This window comes from Nicotiana tabacum, chromosome 15 (genome assembly GCF_000715075.1).
Source record: "Nicotiana tabacum cultivar K326 chromosome 15, ASM71507v2, whole genome shotgun sequence".
Classification (NCBI taxonomy): Eukaryota; Viridiplantae; Streptophyta; class Magnoliopsida; order Solanales; family Solanaceae; genus Nicotiana; species Nicotiana tabacum.
The window spans coordinates 56,461,035-56,479,855 of NC_134094.1; positions in this window are offsets into that span (position 1 = coordinate 56,461,035).

Here is an 18,821-nt window from a genome sequence, read left to right on the forward strand (position 1 = left end):
ACCCGACCCAATAATGGTATCAGAGCTATAGATTAAAAAATGAACAAAGAAGAATTTGCAATAGATGAAAAAACCTATGAAAATGGATAAATATAATCTACATGTATGAGATTATCAGGAATATACTAGTTTAGCTAGTCATGTTTATATTGTTACATACCTGTTTTTGTAGATTCTTGGTGTCTTCTTGTTGATCTTTCATATTTTCTTGCTGATTCATAGCTTGCTTATCTTCCATAGCTTTCCTGTATTTTATCTTTAAGTATTTTATCTGTAAGTATTTCTTGTGAGAAGAGAAGAGAGAGGAGAGAGAAGCCCTTGGCCTGAAGATGTAGCCTGTTTTATTTCATAAACAAAATAAAAAGTTGTCATTTCTCACATATTCGAAATTAAACTAAATATCAGAGAAACACTGGTTCCTAGTTGTAGAAAGACAGAGTGAGAGGGAGAGAGAGATAGAGATAGAGAGAGACTGGCGGAGAGACTCTTGGCAACAAAGACGTCGTCATCGGCCGCCGGTCACGACCGTTGAGTCTGCCAGTTGAAGAGGAGAGACAATAGAGAAGAAGAGAATGTGTGAGAAAGGTAAAGAGAACTAAAACAATAAGGGTTTAGGCCCGAAATAATTTATCTGACTACAATAGTTGCAAACTCGTCTGACTAACTTCAAATTGTTGCAGTCAAAAAATTGTATATTATTTAAATAATTATTTTAAAAACATTTCGACCACAAGTGTTAGGACCATTTGGCCAAAAGCGGTTTGACTTTCTAAATTAACTTTCTGAATAATATAGTCGGAAATATCAACGCGCAAAATTTTTCATGAAACTTTACGATAACAATATTAAACTAGTCGTGATGACACCTAACCCAACCCGTTAGGTAAGTCAACTAACAGCCAACACAATCCAAATGAAATGAATTAGAAATCAATGATGAATTAACTGAACTTTTATACAATAACTCAATAACTAGTAGTACAAGTCACGATCCACTAAAACTTAAATTTACAAAGCGGATATAAAATAATATAACATTTGTTTATAATAAACATAAGCGGAATTTAAAATCTAAATCTATCAATGACAAGTAGTAGCTATATTCGGAAGGTTGATACATCTTCAATGCCGGCTCACGCTATACGCAACAACACCAGCTCCAAACTCTGCACGCAAGGTGCATAAGTGTAGTATAAGTAGAACCGACCCCATGTACTCAATAAGTATCATAACTAACCTCGGCGAGATAATAGAAGCATGAATTATAAATGATACTCCCTAACACCTATACAATTCATAATTCTAGCAAGTACATAGTAGAAAATATGATCAAATCATAAAATTAATGATAAAACCACATTGGTGCTCTCAGTTTTGTCAACGTATTCTATTCAGTCAACAATCGAGCATATAATGAAGATATGCAAACAAATGAGGTAACAACCAAGAAAATTGCAAGTAAAAATGAAATGCAATAATAAAATATTCATCCGCTACGGCGTGCAACCCGACCCAAATACAAATCACATCATGGTTCCTAGCCCACATCATAATCTCAGTAACCGAACAAAAATAATAACCAAACTTTCCAAGAGCTCACATCAACCAGAAACCCATAGATTTCTCATAATTCACATGTACACCATCAAGAGAGAAACATGGGAGGGTGACCCTAAGGGAATGGATCCGAGTCACACGCTGCACGGACAACTCACATGTTGCACGGAGAACTCATGTGCTAATAATATCAACCGTACGGACAACTCACGTGCGAATAATATAAATATCTGGATATGCATAGAGAACTGATGTGCTGCACGGATAACTCATGTGTCGCACGGATAACTCACGTGCTAATAATCACAATTCACCAGCGTGGTCACATGCTCACTATCACAATCTGCTGGCGTGGTCACAGGCAAAAATTTCACAATCTGCCCGGCGTGGTCACCGGCGCAATATCATAGTCCGCCCGGCGTGGTCACATCAACAATATCACGATTCGCCAGGCGTGGTCACGGGCACAGTAACACCATTCGCCCGACGTCGACACAGGCTACAAGTCCAAACCATATCATAGATAAAACAGATATGCAAGTATACATGTACATGATCAAAGAACATCAAATTTCATAATCTCGGACTGGTATAAGTGACATGCTATGGCATATGCATGTGCAAGTGTGATATCATAGCTCAAATTAGTTGAATTCATAACAAAATAACATCTACCAAGCTTAATCAGAAGATTAAACTCTATGCAACCTCGAACATGGTGCAAATAGCCCACACAAAGGGTAAAAATAAGAGAAACATCATAACATGAAGCTTAGCATCAATTTAAGGCATATCATAGCCTAAGCAATACCTCGAGCATGGAAAATACCTCGTGCACGCACATGGGCTTAACCCCACACATGGGCTTAGCCCCACACATGCACGCCACTGATAGCATGTAGCTATCACAAATAACTCCGGAAACTAGTGCCTCAACCAAGTTTATGTATGATACTTACCTCAAGCAAGCTAAATCGATACTCTAGAAATTCCATCCCAAGCGAATCGACCGCTGAACGGCTCGAAACTAGCCAAAAGCAACTATTATGTTTAGAAATATTTAGGCAAGAACCCCCATATTCTCTTTTAAATTCATCATTCAAATGAAAAATCGAAGATGGAATCATGTAATATAATCAAATACTAGTAGAAAATACGTATCCCAGTCCATGTGGTGAAAATCCTCTTCGCAATAGCCCAAATCCGAGCTCCCCACCTCAAAATGTGATAAAATGAGCTGAAGGTCCCAAATAAAGTACTTTATATCACTGCTCCAACAATACCCATTCTTCACGATCGCGAAGAACAAATGCCACTGCCCCAAAATGCTCTACAAGTTTGCGAGCCTACACACGCGAACGCGATGCCACTGACGCCAATGCTCCGCGAACGTGCCCAATGCCTCGCGAACGCGAAGATGAATTCACCAGCTCCTAGTTGCCCAGCACGAACACGTTTCCACTATGCGAACACGATGCTCAAACATCCACAACCTACTCAAACACGGCCATCCAGTCATGAACGCGATGTAGAAAATCGTCCAGATCTAGACTTAACCTACGCGATCGCGAATACATCTTCGCGATCGCTAAGAACAACTGAGGCACCAAAAATCAGCAAAAACCAATAATGAAATCATCCTCCGAAATGATCTGAAACCACCCAGAAATTCACCCGAGCTCCTCGGGATCCGGTCTAAACATACCAACAAGTCCCAAAAAATAACACAAACCTAATTGTGGCCTCAAATCATACATAAAAAAATCAAAATCATGAATCATACCTCAAATCAAACTTTATGAACATTTCAATTTTCTAATTCCTAAACATATGCCGAACCATATCAAATCAACTCGGAATGATCGATAATTTTGCATACAAGTTCCAAATGACATAGCAAACCTATTCCAATTGCCGGAACAATAATCCTAACACGGCTCATTAAAGTCAACGCCCTATTAAACTTATGAACCTTCCAAACCTTCAAATTGTCAACTTTTGCCAAATAGAGCCAAAACCGTCTAGAAATATCCAAATGCAAATCCGGGCGTATGTCCAAGTCCTAAATCACCATCTGAACCTAATGGAGCCAAAAAAAACTCTAATCCGGGGTCAAATATACAAAAGTCAAACTTGATCAACTCTTCCAACTTAATGCTTCCTATTTAAGAATCATTCTTCCAAATCAATTGCGAACAACTTGAAAACCAATACTGACCATACACACAAGTCATAATACACCATATGAAGCTACTCATGACCTCAAACCACCTAACTGAATGCAAAAGCTTAATACGATCGGTCGGGTCATTACATTCTCCCCTACTTAAACATACGTTCATCCTCGAACGCGCCAAGAGTCGTAACAACGGCATCAAATCCCTATATAATCTCACCATGCACATACGCATGGGTGATCCCATATTACCACAATCCATATAAGCCCGACAACACAACCTACCTAAAACTTCTCACTTCAACCTTAGTTCACAAACTTTAGAACCCAAATCCCCAACATCCGGAACTAATTATAAGACTCGATTCTCGCATCTAAGCAACAACATGGATGTACCCAATGATTGAAAGAGAAACAAATAAGAGAACCGTTTCGAAAGCTCAGCATATACTACCACGAGGCACAATGCTATAACCCATCACACAAAGTAGAACCAAAACACACGATACAAAATACAAGGGATCATATCCAAAAATAATTTGCCGCAGTGCTTGACTGATTCCAAACATCGGTCCACATGGAATAACTTGAGCCATGAGGCTCAAAATCAACAACCATATGCATTCCAACAACAATCACATGAAGAGCATGACCATAACCAATGAGAAAGAAATAGTATAATATACCACAAATAGGAAGACAATAACCAAGGCGCAATCAACCATTCATCACCCCAAGAATGATCTCGCTCAAATTTCGCCAGAAGGCCCAGCAGAAATGCATCATGTGTGCAAATAATCAACATATCATAACCCACCGTAGCATAGAAGAATAATTAATAGAACATATCATAATACGAGCACGCTCATCTATCCAACTCAGTGTGGAATACATGTCCTTATTAGGCCTTCCAATGGGCTCTCAAATCAACTTCGGTCATCCACATCTAGATTAATAACCCTCTAAATGTCCACAATAACCTAGCTATACTATCCGTTATCTAACTTTGGTAATACCTTCTCTGCCCGCAACCAAGAAACAATATTCCTCTGGTAACTCCTGGTCTCCAAATCCCTAGAATACCAGAATAACCATTTTCGATCCTAACTCGATCACTCAAGTGATTGACACATCCCTCATGCACAATCATCTCACGAGAAATACTTCCATAATTCTTCCGTGCCACCTAGCAAAATCTGAACATTAGTAGTCAATCAACCTGGCGATTACTAGGATACCAATAAAGTATCTGCAAGTCAAAACATAGTGTGCCTTTCTGAAATACACATTCTTCTCAAATGGTATTAAAATAGTGCCAACATTCTTCTAAACCTCTGCAATCGTCCATGCTGTCTAGAACTCATGACCTTCCCTTCGATACTGAACCACAAACTTGTATATACAAATCTCAATCTCACACGATACATCGCCTCAATCATGCCAACGTACAAAAAATACGAGAATCCCCATTATCAATTTTGAATCACAAGCAGGGAACTTATTCCATCAGCTAGAAACCTTCAACTTGACTCTCATCCAAGAGAAAGTTACCACACGCAACATACTCCTCATGCCACTAGAAGACATCCATCTCAAGTAGTGGTAGAAATCATTGAGAACCCTTCGAAAACCATTAGAGCAAGACCAGACCATCAGAGCTGAATCCATCTAACTCAACCAAGTCACACAGGTCACCAAACCTAAGAGTATTGCCACTGAACACCGGGAAAGTCTTACCGCATCAAAAGAGCTAAAAGAACCGATCATATCTATTACCATGCCGACCCGAATCACTACAAAGCTCACCTATTTCCTTAAATTCCCTCGAATTACCTTCATGTAAACACTTTCCCTTGCCAATACACTACGATCCTTAACCCCAAGCTCACTACAAGAGATCATATCATGAAACCACCTCTTCATAAAGCCCATAAGCCACTATATTTCATCTTAGGCACCTAAAATGCCGCATCCGAGATACACACTTTGAAGAGACCTTATGTGAATCTGAAGCTGTTTCCTTAACCTCTCTGATACGGAAATGTAAAATCGATAATGATACAGAAATACCGCGAGTCTCGACACCATCCAATATAAATCTGAGATCTTACCCTTTTACAAATCCGAAAATTCCTCAAATACCACATATTATTCTTGAACCCATTAGAACCTTCTCGAGAGTCATCCACCTTATCCTAATCTCAAATGCACCACCTAAATGAGCAGAACGGCCTGCGTCCCATTAGCACACCAACACCCAAAGAATTAACCCCACCTTAACACAATCGAGTGACTCCCTTTTCTTAGCACATTACATCCATCATGAATAACAAACCTAAACTATTCCAAGAACTCCATATATCCATAACGTGTAATACATCATGCATTCAGAAATTTCCTTGCTCAAGTCATCCTCAAAACCAACCTCTTCAACTCATAACTAAGCCACAAACCTGCCTCAGGCCGAAACTAATGTAGCACATACTCATACAACCTGATTGTCGGTAGCAGACTCACACACTTGGCTCAAATCCATAGAACAGAACATCTGATAACCCACAATACCATTACTCCATTACTACCATAATCCCACACTCTAATTCAACTAAATCCTTCATAGGTTCATGTAACACAAATCATGAAATACCTCAAATCATCTACTAAGATCACATTCTTCCTCGTGAAACTCAAGTAAACTTCCTCAAGCTATCCAAACTCAAATTTCAAACCATATAACCCACTGGTAGAAAGAAACTCTCCACAAAACATCATAAAAATCACACATCCATAGACTACCCTGCAGGTGATAACCTACCTACTTAGCCTCAAATTGGAATCTCTCTGCAGACTACTATGGTCACAACCATTATGCAATCGCTAAATCTTCCCGAGTCTCAACTTGTCAGCAAGACATAAGAATCTACTTCATCCTGCAAATGAACAACATGAAAGATCCCTCAACATGCTCATGACTCGGGACTGTACAACACATCAAGATATAAATCAAACACCTAATAGTCCTTTTGACATCCCAACTAAACTCTTCTCGTCACATCCAAGCAATCTATACACTCATCATATCGACATCCAACCACTCACCTAGCCATAAATCCCACTCTTAGGGACACTACCTGACATATAAGTCTAAAAGCACATACTTAGACAACTGAAACTACCGAGCCCAAGTTATGGTCTAATATGTCCTACAAGCCTCCAAACTGGCCTAACTCCACAACACAGAGAACACATATCGCACCTCATCCATAGAATCACAAGTTGTCGATGCACAGCTGATATCGAGCACTCATATAACATACGAGTGAGTTAAAGAAAATCAAAGAGATACGCTTCATGCTGAACCAATGCCGCGCGATAATGAAATAAAATGGGAAGTTTATTAGAGATGCCTTGTAGGCTCTCGAAGATAGGCTTGGATATCATCATACCAGTTCGCAAGACTCTACTAGACACTTGCTCATGACTCGTAGAACCATGAACCTAGAGCTCTAATACTAGCTTGTCACGACCCAAAATCTAACTAGTCGTGACGACACCTAACCCAACAAGCTAGGTAAGACAACTAAATGTCACCACAATCCAAATGAAATTAATAAGAAATCAATGATGAATTAACTGAACTTTTATACAATAACCCAAGGGCTAGAAGTACAAGTCATGAGCTACTAAGGCTTAGATTTACAAAGCGTATGAAATAATAGAACATCTGTTTTGAATATACGTAAACATAATTTAAAATCTAAAGCTGCCAAGTACAAGTGATAGTTGTATTCGGAAGGTAGATACATCTTAAATGCTGGCTCCCGCCATACACAACAACACCAGCTCCAAAATCTGCACGCAAGGTGCAGAAGTGTAGTATGAGTAAAACTGACCCTATGTACTCAATAAGTATCATAACTAACCTCAGTGAGATAATAGAAGCAAGAATTATAAATGATACTCGCTAACACCTGTACAATTGATAATCCAGCAAGTACATAATAGAAAATACGATCAAATCATGAAATCACATATAAAACCACATTGGTGCTCTCGGTTTTTGCAACGTATTCTGCTCAGTCAACAACCCAGCATATAAGGAAGATATACAAAAGAATTAGGTAACTACAAAGAAAATTGCAAGTAAAGATGAAATGCAATAACTAAATAACAATTGTTGTGGCGTGCAACTCGGCCCAAATAGAATTCTCTTCACTGCTCCCAGGCCCACATCAGAATTTTAGTAACCGAACCAAATAAATAACCAGCTTTACTAGAGCTCACATCAACTACAAACCTGTTGGTTTCTAATAATCTGCGTATACACCATTAAGAGAGAAACATGAGAGGTTTACCCTAGGGGGGATGGAACTGTATCCATACGCTGCATGGACAACTCATATGTTAATAATATCAATTGCATGGACAACTCGTGTGTTGCACAAAAATCTCACGTGCCAATAATATAAATATCTGAATTTGCACGGACATCTCACGTGTTGTACGGATAACTCACGTGCTAATAATCACAATCCGTCTGGCGTGGTCACAAGCTCAATATCACAATCATCCTAGCATTGTCACAAGTAGAAATTTCACTGTCATGCACAAACCTGGGGGCGTGGCTGGCACCCGGTGTCGTGCTGGCCCGAGCGAACCACTTTATAAGTCATGATCTTTCGACCAAAACTAGAACATACATAGGTTAAGTTAACTAAACCCATTCCTCTCGTAACTATAATGGGGCAACATGGCCACAACTCATAATGTACAATTGTAAATGGGCAACCGCTGTATCAACCATCCATCGTACTTAAAACATGAATACACATGGGATGTCAAGGCCTCTGACATACTGTACATAATGAACATGTATCTACAAATCCTCTAAGATTATTCGACATCAAATGGGACAGGGCCGCGGCCTACCCATAAGTCTAAAGAAAAACTCTGACATGATGACTTATAGACACGGTTGTACTCCAAATGAAGTAGAGTCTTACCGATTCTTCGCTGAATGCTAACCTCGTCTACTATGAGGGCTCGTCAAATTGGTTACATACACCTGTAGCCATGAATGTAGCATCCACAACAAAAAGGATGTCAGTACGAATAATGTACTGAGTATGTAAGGCATGAAATTAAGTATATAAAAGACATAAAAGAAACATGGAGTAAAGGACTTAACCTGTATGTCTGAATAGCTATGTGAATCATGAAACATTTATAATGTCATGCATATGCATATAAATGTCATATAATGCATAGGTCTATGCGCACATAACATCTTCAAGGCTCTAAGGGCATCCCATCATATCATCTCAGCCTCTGTGGTGAAATCATCAATGTATACCAACTGATCAAGTAGTTTTGCATATATAACGCCGTAATCTTTCCCCATACCCCATTTCCATATAATAACATCATCTGGTCATGGGTCAATGTACATGTACAAATGAATGCAATGCATAATGAAGTAAGTATATAAGACCTCTCAAAAATTAATAAGATTAATATGCTTTCGATTAATATCACTAAATAAATTTTATCAACATACGTATTTTCAGAGACCCATGAACAAACGATATAATAATAGGACATGGGGAATCAAGAACATAAGTACCCCTAAGACTTCTAAGAATAGAGTCACTTGTGAAAGATATGTGTTTGCTCGTTTCGTTGTATCATATGGATCATGCGAAAAGGAAAGAAGGGATAGCAATAACATACCTGGTCTTAACCTAATGGCTCAAGAGCTCAACTCATATCCACTTCATGATCTATACGATAACAAGAATAATAATATTGTTAACCATACAAACAATTCGCTTAGTCGCATAATGGAAGATAACCTATCCAACATTGAAATAGACATTATTTCCCCTGTTCTTATCATTCCCTCAAGCCTACCATAGTCAAGTTAATACAACAACATAGCTAGCAATTCCTAAAACAAGTTTTACAACCTAAGGAATGATACAGCGAGCAGAAAGCTCGGCTACGATTATCAACCATACTTCTCCAGTCTTTTCTTTCCTTCAAAACACATATCAATGACTACACCAACTGTATACTCAAATTACTCCAATAATTTTCAGCCACAAAAAACTTATAAAATTAGCAAATAGCCGATACAACAACAACAACATAAAGATACAATTTTCCGCTATTAATTTCATAATGCTCATCCCACAATTTAGCCATGCCCTAGACAAATTTAAATATACCAAGGAGAGAAAAGTTCTTACCTTATTTGCCAAGAAGTACTCTTATTCCACCTTACTTCACATCGAAGAAAGCTCGGATTAACCAACGCGCAAAAACAGAACAACGAGATCGAGGTGGTGCGCAAAACCCGTATATTATCTTTGTGAAAGATTACACTCTTCTTCCATAAATTACCAACTAATGTTGGTGCTGCTACAATGTAAATTCACGTTGATGATATATCCATTTGATGATGTATTGGTGTTATATATAATTTTCAAAGATAAAAAGGTAGCTGCTATATAAATAGAAGTCACGTTATATCTCCTCCAAGTATGGAAATATATGATTGCTCGTGTACTTTTGCTGTTGCTATTCAATGAGCTTAAGGGTATCTCTATTATATATATATATATATAAAATCTTCAGTTCTTTTCTAGAAAGCCACCTAAATAAATGATCCTAACTAATCTTTATTGGTGGGCTATGGGGTCCACCACACTTATACACTTCAATGCTTAGCAATCATACTCATCCCAAAATATGACACCACCAGATTATACACACATATTTGTCACATTTTCATTAGTTGTCATGATCCTATGCGGAAAAAATAGTTCCTGCACACCACTTATAACTAATTCCATATTCTTCAACTTTATACCAATATTTAACCAATTATTCATACAATAATATTTATATGCCTCATTTCACTTAAGTACTAATATATTTTATATACCTTACTATCATGGTCATGTGGTATAGCACTAGTCCATAAATACGTGGTATTATAGCTTGGACAATTTGTTTCATCCAAAAATGTCAAATATTGACGAAACTCATTTTCTTCGATTCCTTTACCCTCTAACCTTCATGACTTTACTTAATACTTGTTATAAATAGCATAAGTACTTATAACCTCAAAAATAATCTTGTCCTTGAACTTATGTCAATTATCATACGACAAATCCAATGTACAAAAGTACGGAATGTAACATTCATAATTCGTCCTGTGTGGTCACAATCACAATATCACAATCCTCCAGGCGTGGTCACAGACACAATATCACAATCTGACCGGCATGGTCGCAGGCTACCAGTCCAAACCATATCACGCATAAAGCAGATATGCAAGAATACATGTACATGATCAAAGAACATCAAACTTCATAATCCCGGACTAGTGTAAGTAACATGCTAAGGCGTATGCATGTGCAAGTGTGATATCAATCAGGTGAATGCATCACAAAATAGCACAACTAGCTCACAACATGGGTACAAATACGAGAAACATCACAACATGAAACATACCTACAAATTTAAGACATATAATAGCCGAGGAACTACCCCGAGCATGGAAAATACCCCATGCACGCACATGGACTTAGCCCCATACATGTACGCCGCTCATAGTACGTGGCTATCACAAATAACTATGGCAACTAGTGCCTCAACAAAGTTTAGGTAAGATACTGACCTAAGCAAGCCAAACCGATACTCTAGAAATTTCATCATGTGCGAATCGGCCTCCAAATAGCTCGAAAGTAGCCAACAGTAACTCAAAATCATCAAATTATACTATAGGAATCAAACCCAAACGATAAAGGTCAAATCTTTAATCAAATACTCAAAGTAAACCAAAAAGTCAACATAGGTCGGGATCCCGGAACCCGACAAAGGTCACAAATTCTGACAACCCATTCGGAAACGAGTCCAACCATACCAATTTCACTCAAATCCGACTCCAAATCGATGTTCAAATCTCAAATATTCAGTTTAGAAAAATTTAGACAATCCTCCCCCCACCCCTCCACCCCCCACCTCTCTTTTAAATTCACCAATCAAATGCCAAAATCGAATATAGAATCATATAATATAATCCAATCCGAGTAAAAAATATTTACAGCAATCCATGTGGTAAAAATTCTCTCAAGCATTTCCCAAATTAAAGCTCCCCAACTCAAAATGTGATAAAATGAGCTCAAGGTCCGGAATAGAGTACTTTATAGCACTGCTCAAGCAATACCCCTAGCGATCGCGGGAAATCCTTCACGATCACGAAGAACAAAAGCCATTGCCCCAAAATGCTCTATGCGTTTGCGAGCCTACACACGGGAACGCGATGACCACATATGCAAACGATCCACGAACGTTCCCTATGCCACGGAACACGAAGAAGAATTCACCAATTCCCACCTGTCCAGTACGAACACGTTTCCACTGTACGAGGGCGATACTCAAACCTCCAAAACCTACGAGAACGTGGTCATCCAGTCGCGAATGTAGTGGAGAAAATCACCCAATTGCAAACTTAACCTACGTGATCGCGAAGAAAAACTGAGGTACTAGAAATCAACAGAAACCAGCATAGAAATGATCCTCCAAAATGATCTGAAATCACCCCAAAACTCACTTGAGCCTCTCGAGATCTCCGAACATACCAACAAGTCCCAAAGCACAAAATGAACATACTCGAGGCCTTAAATCAAACATAACAACATGAATACCGCAAGTAGCACCTCAAAACAAACTTAATGAACTTTCGAACTATCAACTTTCAAAACTTGTGTCGAACGATGTTAAATCAACCCGAAATGACCTCAAATATTTTTCACACAAGTTACAATTGATATAACAAACCTATTCCAATTCCCGGAACAACATTCCGAACCTGATATCATCAAAGTAAACTCCCGATCAAACTTATGAACTATTAAATTGCAAACTTTCACCAAATAGGGCCAAAACCTTCTAGAAATATTCAAATACAAATCCGGGCATAAGAACAAGTCCAAAATCACTATCTGGACCTAACGGAACCATAAAAACTCTGATACGAGCTCTAATACATAAAATTCAAACATGGTCAATGCTTCCAACTTAAATCTTTCTATTTAAGAATCATTCTTCCAAATCAATTCCAAACAACTCAAAAATCAAAAATGACCATACACCTAAGTCATAATATACCACATGAAGCTACTCATGACCTCGAACCACCGAACTAAATACAAAACCTCAAAACAACCGGTCGGGTCATTACAAAATTACAACTGACATTTTATAATCAAACGTTATAGTCAGAAAAACTATTTTCTGATAATATGCTTGCATCTGTGGGCTCACTTAAGTTTCCAATCCATTGCACCTACACAACAAGTTCCACTTGTGTGGAACAACACTGGGGCAAAAGACCTCACATATACGCCATTACTTCTACACACTTCCTCCGCATGTGTGGGATCCCAGCTCCCAGATAAGCTCCACTTCTGTAGCTTCCCTTCTAGTTCTACGGGCTCGCACCTGCGCACCATGGCTCTCAGGTGCGAAGTGTTTGCACTTCCGACCAAGTTTGACTTTTGCATATTTGATCTCAGATCGGAGTTCTAATGGTTTTGTTAGGTCTATATGGTGTTTTTGTACTTAGGCGTATGTACGGATGTGTATTTGGAGATTCCTAGGTTTTTTTTGGCTTAAAATTAGCATTAAATGGATAGTTAAAGGTTTAGAAGGTTGATAGGTTTGACCGAGTGTTGACTTTATAGCTATCAGTTTTGGATTGCAGTTCTAGGAGTTGAATACATGTCTGTTGTGTCATTTGGGACTTGAATGCAAAACATGAGGTCATTCAGAGTTGATTTGATATGGCTCGGCATGAGTTTTGGATGTTGAAAGTTCATTAGTTCATTAGGCTTAAATTTACGTGTGATTCATAATTTTGATGTTGTTTGGTGTGGTTTGAGGTCTCGAGTAGGTCTATGTTTTGTATGATTGTACGGGGCCCTGGGTGTGTTTCGGATGAGTTGCGAATCATTTTTGAACCATGTTGAATTGTTGAATATTCTGAATACTAATGCTTTCGCACCTACGGATAAGTGCCGCAGATGTGGCACCGCAGAAGCGGCCACGAGAGTGTAGGTGTGGAAATTGATTGGAGAAGACATGGGTCATACATGTGGTTATCTAGGCGCTGAAGCAGAAGAGCACATGCGGTGAAGGTCCGTAGATGCATATGTGTGTTGTTGACCATAGATGCGGTTCATCAGCAGTTGCTGGGAAGTCGCAGATGCGATGGTTTAACCGCAGATGCGGTTAAATGATCCGCATATGCAGAGTCTCTGGAAGAGTTATATGTCAAAGGGTTTGATTGTTTTTCTAATTTTGTTAGTTGTAGAGCTCGAATTTGGGTGATTGTTGAGTGGATTTTCACGATTATGATTGGGGGAAGTATTTCAATCTCGATTTAGTGTTTGATTGATGATTTTAATTTGGGATTTTAGCCAAAACGTTTCTAATACATAAATTGATGATTTGAAGGTCGATTAGAGGACGGATTGGATGATTTTGGTATGGTTGGACTCAATATCAGAATGGGTGTTCAGAATTTGTGAGTCGGGCGAATCCCTAGGTTAACGTTTTGGGTTGGCTTTATGATTTTAGTTAAATATTGAATTTTTATTATCCGAAATTGTTTCTTATTGCTTTTATTTATGATATTAAGTTATTTTAGCTAGATTTGAGCCATTTGGAGGTTGATTTCCACGGGAATGGCTTATTATAGGATTTATTTAGCTTGTTTAAGGTATGTAACCCATAGGATTTGGTCTAATCACATTATATGAATTATGTGAAAAATGTGTACACCAGGTGACGAGTGTGTACCCGGGCCTATATGTGGAAATTGACAAGCTTTCACTCTTCGGTTATTAATATGATTTTAATTACAGTAGTTGTTATATGGAATATGTTTCAATGTCAAGTTATTTCCCGTATTATTTTGTTATTATTGAAATTCTTGTATACATTTTTGTTGAGCCATGGGCTATGCTTTATTATGATATTAGTATTGTTGTTTTGGTAATATTATGACATATGTGGACATGTTGTGGGGATTAATTGTTGTTGTGTGGAGCATATGGGTGGCGTTTCACTTTTTTTGATTGTGCGGAGCGATACAAGTGGCTATTGATATACTGTCTGGGCGGAGTGATTTAGGTGGATATTGTGCTATTGTAGGGGTGGAGCGATATAGGTGGATTGTCTGGGAGGAGCTATAAGGGTGGCTCTTATGATATTGTCAATGCGGTGAGATAGGATGGCTATATGGGGATGTTATGCGATGGCCTGGGGCGTGTTGTTGATAAAAGAGGAGTTTTCTGGTTATTGCTTCTGACTTCCTTGTGTGTGTCATGCATATTACGAGATTTGTTGTATTGTTCCCAATGTGCTACTCGGTGTCTCTTATATTACTTGATGATTTGAGCTGTGGTAGGACACTTGCACATGCATACACCTTAACATGTCATTTATACTAGTCTAGGAGTATGAAACTTGATGTTCATTTATCATGTACATGTATTCTTGTATATCTTCTTTCTCTATGATGTGGTTAGGATTGGTAGCCCGTGACCATGCCGGGCGGTTTATGATATTCAGCATGTGACCACATCGGGTGATTTGTGATATTGAGCATGTGACCTTACCGGGTGGATTGTGATATTGAGCTTGTGAGATAGCCGAGCGGGTTATGATATTGAGCTTGTGAAATAGCCGAGCGGGTTATGATATTGATCCTATGACCATGGTGGGCGGAGTGTGATAGTGGCACATGAATTGTCCGTGCGGTTGTGACTTATAGCAGGAGTTCTTAGTCGTGAAACGGTGATTGATAATGTGGGCATGAGGTGCCCTGTTTATAAGAATCGTGATATGTGACTTGATATTTGTGATTATGAGGTGTGGTGCCTTGGGGTGACTCTTGTTGTAAAACCTGTGTCGGAAAGGTTTGATGATTCGAACTGTCATTGTCTTTCCTTAATCGATTTCACTTGTGTTTTGATTATTTTTTTATCACATGCTTTCTATGTGTGCCATTTATTTACTTTGCTTTCTATTGCTAGCTTTATATTTATAGTTTGCACAAGTTACTTGATTAGTGGGTGTCTTGACTTGAACCTCGTCATTACTCCACCGACATTAGTGTTGATACTTAATGGGTTCCGACCGTGGTATACCCATACTACACTTCTGCACATCTTTGTGCAGATCCAGGTATTGAGCTAGCAGTTTCAGGCAGTGAGAGCTTCTTGATGTTGAGGATTCAAGGTAGAGCTTCTTGATTATCGCAGTCCCTTGGAGTCATTTCCTTACATTATTACTGTAAATTCTCTATCCGAACAGTATTTTTATTTCGCGTTTTCTATGTATTCAATAGAGTTCATGACTTTGTACTACCTAGTCTTGGGGAATTTGTTGTGATTATTGTTGCGTAGGCTTGTTTCAACTTTATTCTGTAAATATATTAAACCATGTTTTCATTATGTCATGTTTAATTGATTTAATTATTGTAACTGATCAGCTTACCTAGTATCAGAGACTAGGTGTCACGACCCCAAATTCACACCTTAGTTAGGATGTCGTGATGGCACCTAGTCTTTAAGACTAAGTAAGCCTAACATATATCAAGATTTAGCAAAAAATAACAATTCGATATCAACTTAAAGTGGTAATCAATTAAATAAAACTAAGCACTACAACTGTCAAATAACTCCCAAACCTGGTGGAACCGAGTCATAAGCTCTACAGAGAGTGCACTAATAATTTCTAAGTACAATATTGCTTTGAACATGAAATAAATAATAGTAAAACTAAAACAGAAGGTGACTTCGAGGTGTGCGAACGTCGAGCAGGTGTACTTTGAAGTCTCCGAAAATAACCGATCAATCATTGGCGTCCAGCACAAGCGGTACCTGGATCTGCACAAAAAATGTGCAGAAGCGTAGCATGAGTACACCACAATGGCACCCAGTAAGTATCAAGCCTAACCTTGGTAGGTTAGTGACAAGGCCAGGTCAAGACACCTACTAGGACAAGAAAACTGAATAGAGTATAATATAGTCTAATGACGAAAAGTGAGGGAATGAATGACAGTAAAGCAGTACAATAATGTAGTCTAACAACAGAATTTTTGGCAATAAAGGTAACACGAAGTGAACAAATGATAAGAACAACGAGTAATCAAATACGGACAAATACAAGAAGAATGAAGAAATAAGAAAAACTATTCAACCAACAAGCCTTTTTAACATAGAATGTACAACAAGAATCACAACCAAGGTACCACATCTCATAATCTCATTTCACAAGTCACAATGACAATCTTCATTATATCACCGTGTGAGCCTTGCTTTTATTTTGAAAACATTTTTCTCGAAATCGCTACACGCGTTTTGCCCCCTTATCTCACCGCGGGGCTTCAAGTAATTCTCTTACTAGCAGCACACGTATAAATCCCACCATATCTCACCACATGCGTATCAACCCTTACCCTTATACCACCGCATGCATATCAATATCACAACACAATAATCATCTTGCACCACACGTGTCCATATGCCACAACACTTGCAAAATCAACAACACCAATGTTACCATAACATATAGCCTACAGCTCTACCACAATGTGAATAAGAATCTCAAAAGTAACAAAATTAATGTGAAATATGCAACAAGAAAAGATATCTTAATAATCAACAACTTCGACCTCAATGTGTTAATAGCATTCACAACTTCAATATCAATAACTCAAAATGAAGGTATACCCATGAAATGACAACTTTCAATTCAATCATATAGCATTAACTTAACGATGAATAAGATAGTATGAAATAGCAACTACGTCTAAGCGTATAAGAATAAAGCAACATAAAGAGACATCATGTAATAGCAACTTCAAATAAGAATAATTCAACAATAAAGGAGGTAGCAAGACAATAAGAGAGTAACAACTTAAACCTAAGCATATAAGAGCAAACTTGACAATAAAAGATAAAATATGTACTAACAACGTCAAATAGAACATGTGATAGTAAGTTTAATAATGCAAAATATAACATGTTATGACAATTCCAATTAAGTGCTTTCATGAAAAATTTAACGGAATTTAACAGCTAAGATAATGAGATAATTCGATAAAACTCATAATAACTCCAAACAAAACTGTTGTAACAAAATTCCCAAAACCGGTGGAACTGAGTCATAAGCACTATAAGAATATACTAAAAAATCCCTAGTACAACATTGTCTGGATAAAGAGTAAACAATAGCAAAATTAAGGACAGAAGGTGACTCCGAGGCCTACGAGCACTGAGCAGGTATACCTTGAAGTCTCCGAATTATATGGTCCAATCACTGATGCCTATCCTAAGTCGAAGTTCCTGGATATGCACAAAAATATGCAGAAGCATATTATGAATACACCACAATAGTACCCAATAAGTATCAAGCCTAGTCTCGGTAGAGTAGTGACAACTTCAGGTCAAGACACCTACTAGGATAAGAAAGAAACTGAATCAGTATAATACAATCTAATGATGAAAATGAGGAAATAGTAACACTGAAACAATACAATAAGATAAGCTAACAACGGAATTTAAAGCAATAATGGCAACAAGGAGGGAACACATGATAAGAACATCGAGAAAACAATGTGGACAAATACAAATGAGGTCAATAAAGAAATAAAAACAAGAATCATAGCCGAGGTACCGCCTCGAAACCACATTTTACAATCACAATCACAATATTCCTTATACTGCTACGTGAGCCTTTCATTTAGATAGTCTTGAAAATATTTTTTTCGAAATAGCTACACGCACTTTAGCCCACCTTACGTCGTCGTGTGGCTTCAAGTAATTCCCTTACTAGTAATATGCACATAAATCCCAGCTTATGCTGCCACATGCATATTAATCCTTATCCTTGTACCGATGCATGTGCATCAATATCACAACACAACAACAACTAGCACCACAAGTGCCCATATGCCACAACTTGCCAAAAATCAATAACACCAAAGTTTCCACAACATATAGCCCACGTC